At 40.9% G+C, this 8,441-nt stretch overlaps 1 long non-coding RNA gene across 1 annotated transcript; it reads left to right on the top strand.

The window, feature by feature from the left end:
* Positions 1–216: 216 nt before the first annotated feature.
* LOC120724824 lies at positions 217–7,932 on the top strand. Its single transcript, XR_005694013.1, has 3 exons — positions 217–326; positions 6,368–6,370; positions 7,922–7,932. It is a non-coding gene; the product is annotated as an uncharacterized LOC120724824 (long non-coding RNA).
* The last annotated feature ends 509 nt before the right edge of the window (positions 7,933–8,441 follow it).

The raw sequence follows: 8,441 nt of genomic DNA, 5'->3' as shown, positions 1-8,441 counted from the left end.
CTTATTATGCTGAAATAATGAACTGTTCTTGTTTCTAATTTGGATACAATAAATAACAGAAAACCTTTAAGGAACTGAACACTGATTGCCGGAGTCCTCTATCAAACTCTGTTAATATAGCAAAGAGAGAAAATAATTAAATGATATAAAGTTCATCTCACCGATGGCCAAATAGAAGAAGTTTCTCTGTTGTGTCCACATGGCTGAGACTCAAAATGTGTTCTGTGTAAAATTAGTCATCAGTGACAGAAAAGTTCAGTCTGGGGTCTACCCAAACACTTCACACTGTGTTCTTCCCCTTGAAACTCCTCCTCCTCCTTCCTAGTGTCTTTAAGACTCTTTACCAACTTTGTGGATTGGTTTGTTTAAAAGTAAGATATAATCATTTTAGACTTGTGCATGTAGAACAGCAACACTGTGCAGTGTCATGTGATCCTTTATCTAAACAAACACAAAGCAAATTATAACAGAAGTTTCGTTTGGCATCTAAATTAATTTAGAGAAATATATATGTGCAGCATTAGAGTGAGTTGAACACCTAAATCTAGATGAAATGAAGGATTGTGTTCAAATAAACTGTTTCCTCAACTTTTACATGGACGACTTATCTGTACAGTATGTTACTTTTTTAAAGTTTTGTAATATGCATGACCATGACAAATGAAGCCAATATTTGAAGTTTTATTTCATGCTGATGCAGATGGAATAAAATGAATTAGTTATTCTAACCAGTTCTGCAATCCACAACAGTTAGAAAGCTAAAGTGAAGGTTACTTAATAGCTGCAGGTCTCTGCAGATGTCTAAAGGCTGCAGTCTCAAACTGATGTGATGTTGCTGTTAAACCACAGTTACACAGATTAATGGTAAATGGCCTGCATTTGTATAGCGCTTTTCTAGTCCCTAAGGACCCCAAAGCGCTTCACACTACATTCAGTCATTCACCCATTCACACACACATTCACACACTGGCGATGGCAAGCTACATTGTAGCCACAGCTGCCCTGGGGCGCACTGACAGAGGCGAGGCTGCCGGACACTGGCGCCACGCCTCTGACCACCACCAGTAGGCAAACACGGGGTTAGTATCTTGCCCAAGGATATTTGGCATGCAGCCAGGAGGCAGCCTGGGATCGAACCACCGATCTTCTGATTAGTGGCTGACCTGCTCTGCCACCTGAGCTACAGCCACCCCTAGATTAAGACACATTAAAATCCTCTGATTGATATTTCTGGCACTTTGCTCCAAAATAACCACAGAAACCTCAGTGTTTGCTGTAGCTCAGTACATCAAGCATTTCCCCATGCTGAAAACACTTTAATCTGAAACATGCAAATGTGCAGCTTACGTAAAGCTTCTTTCTAAAATAACTCCCTACCTAAAAATCTGTTTGGATCATTGTGAAGCATGCACATAAAACATGATGGCCACAGGATGTTTAACATGTTCAACAACACTATGAGATGAAATCATTAAATATCTGGACTGACCCCAAAATTGTATCAAACTGTGTACATTTGATCAAAAACTGATACTGACATGTTGGTACAAACCAGTGTTGTTTACACAAAACGCTATTCTGGGAATGCCTCAAGACGTTACAACAGAAAAACTGTGTCGGTACTTTTTTGCGTGTCAAATCCACATTGCAATATATATATATATATATATATATATATATACACACACACACACACACACTAGGTCAGAGGGTGACATGTCGCCTTAGCAACAGAGGCTTAAGTTAGTGGAAGTTTAAAAAACAGGAAGTTTAGTGCAGAGCTGAAGAGGCATATTAATAAAATACAGGAAACCAGTACAGGGAGAAAAAAACGGAACTATGTAACACATATCACTGTTCCGCTTCACACACATCAACTCAGGCCAGAAGAAATTTTTTTTCTTTTTTTTTGCCTGTCCCGTTTGGTTCTTTTGCCATCAGAATTATTGTCTAAAGGCAAAGAAAGATGCCCAACAGACCATCCCAGCCTTGCCGTATTGGTCTATTTGATTCACCTTTTATTGTTTATTTTATTTTATTTTCACTTGCTAAATATGGGACAGACTTCACTGGGGAAAAGAAAGGGGAGAAAGAAAGTGGGAAAGAAAAACAGCGGGGAAGCGGAACAGTGATAAAGGGCAAAAAACAAAAACCAACAAAACAAACAGACAAAAAATACATATATCAATCACCTGGGTCACCTGTTGAGAAAGAAAAAAGAGAAAACAAGCAAAAAAAAAGACAGCAATATAATAAACAACATCATCGCAATGATCTATGTGAATATAACAGTAAATACTAAATATTGAATATTGTTGTGCAGCATGTAGGATCGACAGCGCACAGTGTGCTTTGAGGTAGGAGCCAAAAAGGGTGTAGTTTGTGTGTGTGAGCACCCGTGTGTACACCTGTGAGCATGAACGCGCTTGTTTTTAAAAGGTTCCTTCATGTAATGATCTGTTAGAGGGTGTGGGGGGGCCACATCCCCGTCCACCAGGGCATGAAGCAGGTATGGAGGAGATCAAGGGTCCAGACATCCAGAGGCCCTCAGAACACAAGAGACCAAGGAAGACCAACAGAGGGGCAGCCGCGCCACTATCCCAGAAAGAGCTGAGGAGAGTCCCAGATGAGGGGTCACACAGCAGCTGCGGAGCAGAGGCCAGGGGGGGTTGCAGTGACGTGCCCATGAGCTCCGCCGGCAGCCAGCTGTGCCAGAGTGACCGAGCCCCAGGCAGAGAGGCCGAGGGCACCCCACCCCTGAAGGAGCCTGAGCGAGCCCCTGGCTCCAGGCCGCGACAAGCAGCCACCAGGAGTGAGCCGGTGTATACCTGGACGCCCATCCCCGGACACAAAGAACCACCAACGCACCGATGTCTGAGGACGTCTGCCACTGGCAGGAGAGTGGTGGGGGGAGATAGGCCTCCATACCATGGAGGGCCTGAGATGTCCATCGAGAGGTGGCGTCTGATACCAAACCTGACATATAGACACAAAAACACAGGCACACACAGATACAAACATCCATTCCCACTCTCATGCTCTCATATGCAATTACTCAGCACTCACCCAACGTGGAGACAGACATAAAGAGACAATTAGAAGAAGAAGAAGTTGTTTTTATCGAAACTATGTCTGACGTGTAAAGGACCAAAATAACACCTATATGATACACATTTCTTGGCTTCTAATGCTAGAGATTTGCAATTGGCTTTGGGCTGTGCATGCACTGTAAAATCTAATTAGTTCCCAGAACTCAAAAAAATTGAGGAAACTCGTTGCCTCAAAAACATTGAGTAAAGCTTAGCTAAAAATGACTAAATTAGGACAACTTATTTATTTTGAGTACTCTGTACAAGCTCATTTGTTCCCAGAACTCAAAAAAATTGGATCAAGTTTACTTAAGATGACCAAGTTAGGGCAACTTACTCATTTTGAGTACACTGTACAACCTTGTTAGTTCCCAGAACTCAAAAAAAAAAAAAGGAAACTCGTTGCCTCAAAAAAACTAAGTAATGCTTACTTAAGATGACTGTTAGGACAACTTATACATTGCAAGTCTGCAGTATTAAGAATAACTTGATATTTCTGACTGTACAATACTAATTGTTTACTTGCTGACAAACATTTCAAGTTCAACTAAATGAAAAAACAATTTGTGGTAACCTGAATATGATTAAAAATAATTACCAACACTTTTTGTAATGATGTTAAAATCAGCCCAACTTTTATTTTCAAACACAACAAAGTATAACAGCCAACATACTGGACACTGTTCTGTTAAACAACAAACAATTATATTGCCATCACTGTTATAATCTCACAATGAAACAAAGTCTCAGATGTAATTATTCAGAAAATAAGTTTAGGCCTACCACAACTTTGTTTTGTACTTACATTACTTATATAATCAAAATAAAATATTTGTTGTTCTGTCACAAGTGCAGTCTTTAATTTAAACAACACATTTGTTTTTCATTCCAACACAGGAGCTGGAATGTTGTATTATTTTAAGGATGGCTTGTTTCCAGTCCAGGCATTACTGCCTGAATGACTATCATGGATCGAGGTGATCCAAATGCAAGTGCAGAAGAAAGTCTTTAACTTCCCTTAAGTACAGTGGCAGTGGATGTGGGTTGGAGATGGAATGAGCTTGAACCTGCAGGCGACCATCTTCACTGACCACACCATCTGTGACAGAGGACTCATCTCTCCTGTTGTCCTCCAAGCAAACAATCATATTTTTTGGAACATGAACTTAATTGCTTTCTTAAAACATTTTTTTCTGCATTTGGTATACAACAGACTCCAATTTACACAATCTCAAGCTCCCTCCCCACCGGAGAGGTGACATTCAATGTCCCAATTGTCAGTCTGGATAGCCGTGACCACCACCCAACACACAATAATGTCATGAAAGCATCATTTTAAAAAGGGCTATGGAAACATGGCCAATAACTTTCATTCTAATGATGTGCAAAATGATTTGGGCACAAAACAAATTTTGCTGTTAGAAAACTTGCAGACTTCACTATATACAGTGTAGACCCTCTAAACTAAGTTTGGGGGATGTGGTCTTGCAAGAAATGCAGACCAAACTGTTGTTGTTTGTTTACTTACACAGCATGTCTTGTAGAATTAACTGGAGTCAACAGCAACAGCACAGTGCAGTTATATCTCAAGTCTAATAACAGAAGACAGGAAAAGATCAGTGAAGAAACAACTTCCCCAAACCAAAGCACAAATAAAACAATAAGTAAAACAGGCAGAAAACCAAAATACTTACCACTGAGTTGATGTCTTTCTGTCCAACAGCAGGAGTGTTGGGCCCGAGCCTCAAAGACAGTAAGAAGCAAGCAGAGGGAGAAAAAACAGAACATTTTTCAGAAACTGATTTGATCCTTAATGGCTGTGCAATCATTGTAACAGAGTTTGCTTATGTTGTTAAATAAAGGCTAGATTTGACATTAATAGATGTCACAGATGTTCAAAAGCTGCCACAAAGCATGAAAAAAATGGACGTCTCCGAAAACGTCTGATCATTTTTGCAAATATGTGATGTCTTGATAAATCGAGCAGATACTTGAACTTTACACAGCTACATTCTCGTCTGAAAATATCTTAAAAGTTTATTTTGTGACCCAGAAAAAGTAATAAGTTTTTTAGCCGCGCTCCTCCGCCATTGCCATGCTTACAAGTACGCACAGGGTCCGACAACCGTGGCCGACAAATGCATCCTCCTTTTCCCCAGACTACCCTTTCTGGGTCAAAGAGTCCATCATTGTTCCTGTCCCGAAGAAACCCCACCCTGCTTCTCTCAATGACTATCGCCCTGTAGCCCTCACCTCAGTAGTGATGAAGTGCTTTGAACGCCTGGTCAGAGACTTCATCATTTCTTCACTACCAGACACACTGGACCCACTACAGTTCGCTTACCGTCCAAATCGTTCCACAGACGATGCCATCTCTCATCTCCTCCACACATCACTCACTCACTTGGACACTAGAAGGGGGAATTATGTTAAAATGCTCTTCATAGACTACAGCTCTGCATTTAACACCATAATTCCCTCCACACTCACCACCAAGCTGGAGCATCTGGGACTCAGCTCATCTATGTGTCAGTGGATCTCCAACTTCCTAACTGGCAGACCACAGGCAGTAAGGATGGGCGGACATGTCTCAGCCTCCACCACTCTCAGCACTGGAGCCCCCCAGGGTGTGTTCTGAGCCCCCTGCTGTACTCTTTGTACACATATGACTGTGTGGCCACTACCAGCTCCACCACCATCATCAAGTTTGCTGACGACACCGTCGTGGTGGGGCTGATCTCTGATAACAACGAGACGGCCTACCTGAAGGAGATTAGGAATCTGGAGAACTGGTGCCAGAGGAACAACCTCCTTCTAAACGTCAGTAAGACAAAGGAGTTGATAGTGGACTTCAGCACTAAGCAGGAGAGGAACTACCAGACCCCTGTCATCAACGAGTGCCCAGTGGAGAGAGTGGACAGCTTCAAATACCTCGGAGTTCACATCACGCAGGACCTGTCATGGTCCTGTCACATCAACACCGTGGTGAAAAAGGCCCGTCAGCGTCTCTACCACCTCAGACGCTTGAGAGACTTCCAACTGCCCTCCAAGGTGCTCAGGAACTTTTACTCCTGCACCATAGAGAGCATCCTGACGGGAAACATCTTAACCTGGTTCGGGAACAGCACCATGCAGGACAGACGAGCTCTACAGAGGGTTGTGCGGTCAGCTGAGCGCACCATCCGCTCCGAGCTCCCTGACCTGCACTCAATCTACAGCAGGCGGTGCTGGACCAAGGCCAGGAAGATCGTGAAGGACCTCAGCCATCCCAACAACAGACTGTTCTCTCTGTTGAGGTCAGGAAAGCGATTCCGCTCCCTGAAGACCAACACAGAGAGACTGAGGAGGAGCTTCTTCCCGCAGGCGATACGGTCTCTCAATCACACCACCACACAGTACTGACCCACACATATAGTTCTTACACACACACTGGACATTCTGGACATTGTTTTCACTTCATTACTTAAATCACGCTGCTGTTATTGTGTATATATTTATTTATATTTCTTCATACATTCTTATATAGTTCTATATTGTGTATTTTGTTGTACAGTTATTTTATTTTCAACTTTAATTTATATATTTTATCTTATTCTCCCAGTTAAATTTACCCTTCATTCTAATTTGTGTTGTACAGTTATTTCATTTTTTAACCTTAATTTATATTTTATTCCTTCCTAGTTAAATTTACCCTTTTTAATTTTTCATATTTATTTCCTATCTTATTCATAGCCTTTTCCTTTTTTGTTTTCTTTAGGTCACGAGCAGTTGTCCAAGCATTTCACTACATATCGTACTGTGTATGACTGTGTACGTGACAAATAAAATTTGAATTTGAATTTGAATTTGAATTTGAATTTGGGTCACAAAATAACCTTTTAAGATATTTTCAGTTTATCCAAGTGACTTCTTCAGTCTCAGCTGACTGCAAGTTTCCCCAAATCTTATAAACAGTATGTTACGATATTACTTCAGGGAGCAGACATGACACCGTCTTAGGTTTTAGCCATCACTTTTTTATTATCTCCACACCACCCTCCGGTGGCTTCCACATGAACTGCACCTTAAACAACAACTGTTCACTCATATCATGACACAGTACATTTGCATAATGACTGAAACCAGCTCACTGAAGGAACAATGGGCTGGGAGATCAGTTCCTTAATCATAATTATGCAAATTCTCATGACCATTGATCAACAACCACTGACCAAAACCCACTGATCAAAGACCACTGATCAATGGCCATGAGTACCATCCAGAGAGTTGGGGAATGGCTGCAATCACAGCATTGTAAGGTGGCGATACTATTCTTTTTATTATATTTTTTCTATTTCTATTTTTTTGCTTTATTATCCTTTTAATCCAATTATGCATCCAGTACTGTGCTATTTGCTATGCGTTCAGTACATTCACATTTATTAGAATTAGGTTTATAACACATTTTAAAATATTCACTAGATATTACATAACACTATTTACAGAAAAATTGACTGACCTGCAGCAGCTGAAGATGCAGACAGATATGAGACTGTAGAAAAGAAAATATAACGTATCATTTTGAAATATAAAGCTGTTCTTGTTTCTAATCTAGATACAATAAACAGAAAACCTTTGAAGAGCTTGAACTGAACACAGATGAGTCCTCTGACAAACTCTGTTAGTATAGCAAAGAAAGAAAATAATTAAGTGATGTAAAGTTCATCTCACCGATGGCCAAATAGAAGAAGTTTCTCTGCTGTGTCCACATGGCTGAGGCTCAAAATGTGTTCCATGTGAAATTAATGAATTAGTATTGTTACCAGTTCTGTAATCCACAACAGTTATAAAAGCTAAAGTGAAGGTTAGTTGTTGATAGCTCTAGTTCTCTGCAGACGTGTGAAGGCTGCTGGTATTTGTTTCACCTGCAGTCTCAAACTGAGGTGATGCTTCGTGCTGTTAAACCACAGTTACACAGATTAGAAGACATTAGATCCTCTGATTGATATTTCTGGCACTCTGCTGTAAAACAACCACAGAAACCTCAGTGTGTGATGTAGCTCAGTATATCAAGTATCTTTCCACGCTGAATACACTTTAATCTGAACCATGTATATATATATATATATATATATATATATATATATATATATATATATGAAGTACCCTCAGAAGGTCTGCTAGATGATGTTAATGCAGCACTACGGACAATACCTACAACCACGATTACCGACACTAACAAGCTGATCTACAATACGGCAGCAGTGATCAGTCAGTACCCTCCATGGAGAAGGAGGCTAGAGGGCAAGATCAAAGTAGCATGGAGGGAGGTTAGCCAACTAACGGAGTTGCAGAAAGGTGCGACAAAGAAGG

This window comes from Simochromis diagramma, unplaced genomic scaffold, assembly GCF_900408965.1.
Source record: "Simochromis diagramma unplaced genomic scaffold, fSimDia1.1 OVJJ01000328.1, whole genome shotgun sequence".
NCBI lineage: Eukaryota > Metazoa > Chordata > Actinopteri > Cichliformes > Cichlidae > Simochromis > Simochromis diagramma.
The sequence above is the reverse complement of the archived record's forward strand: the minus strand, read 5'-3'. Positions and strand labels throughout refer to the sequence as shown.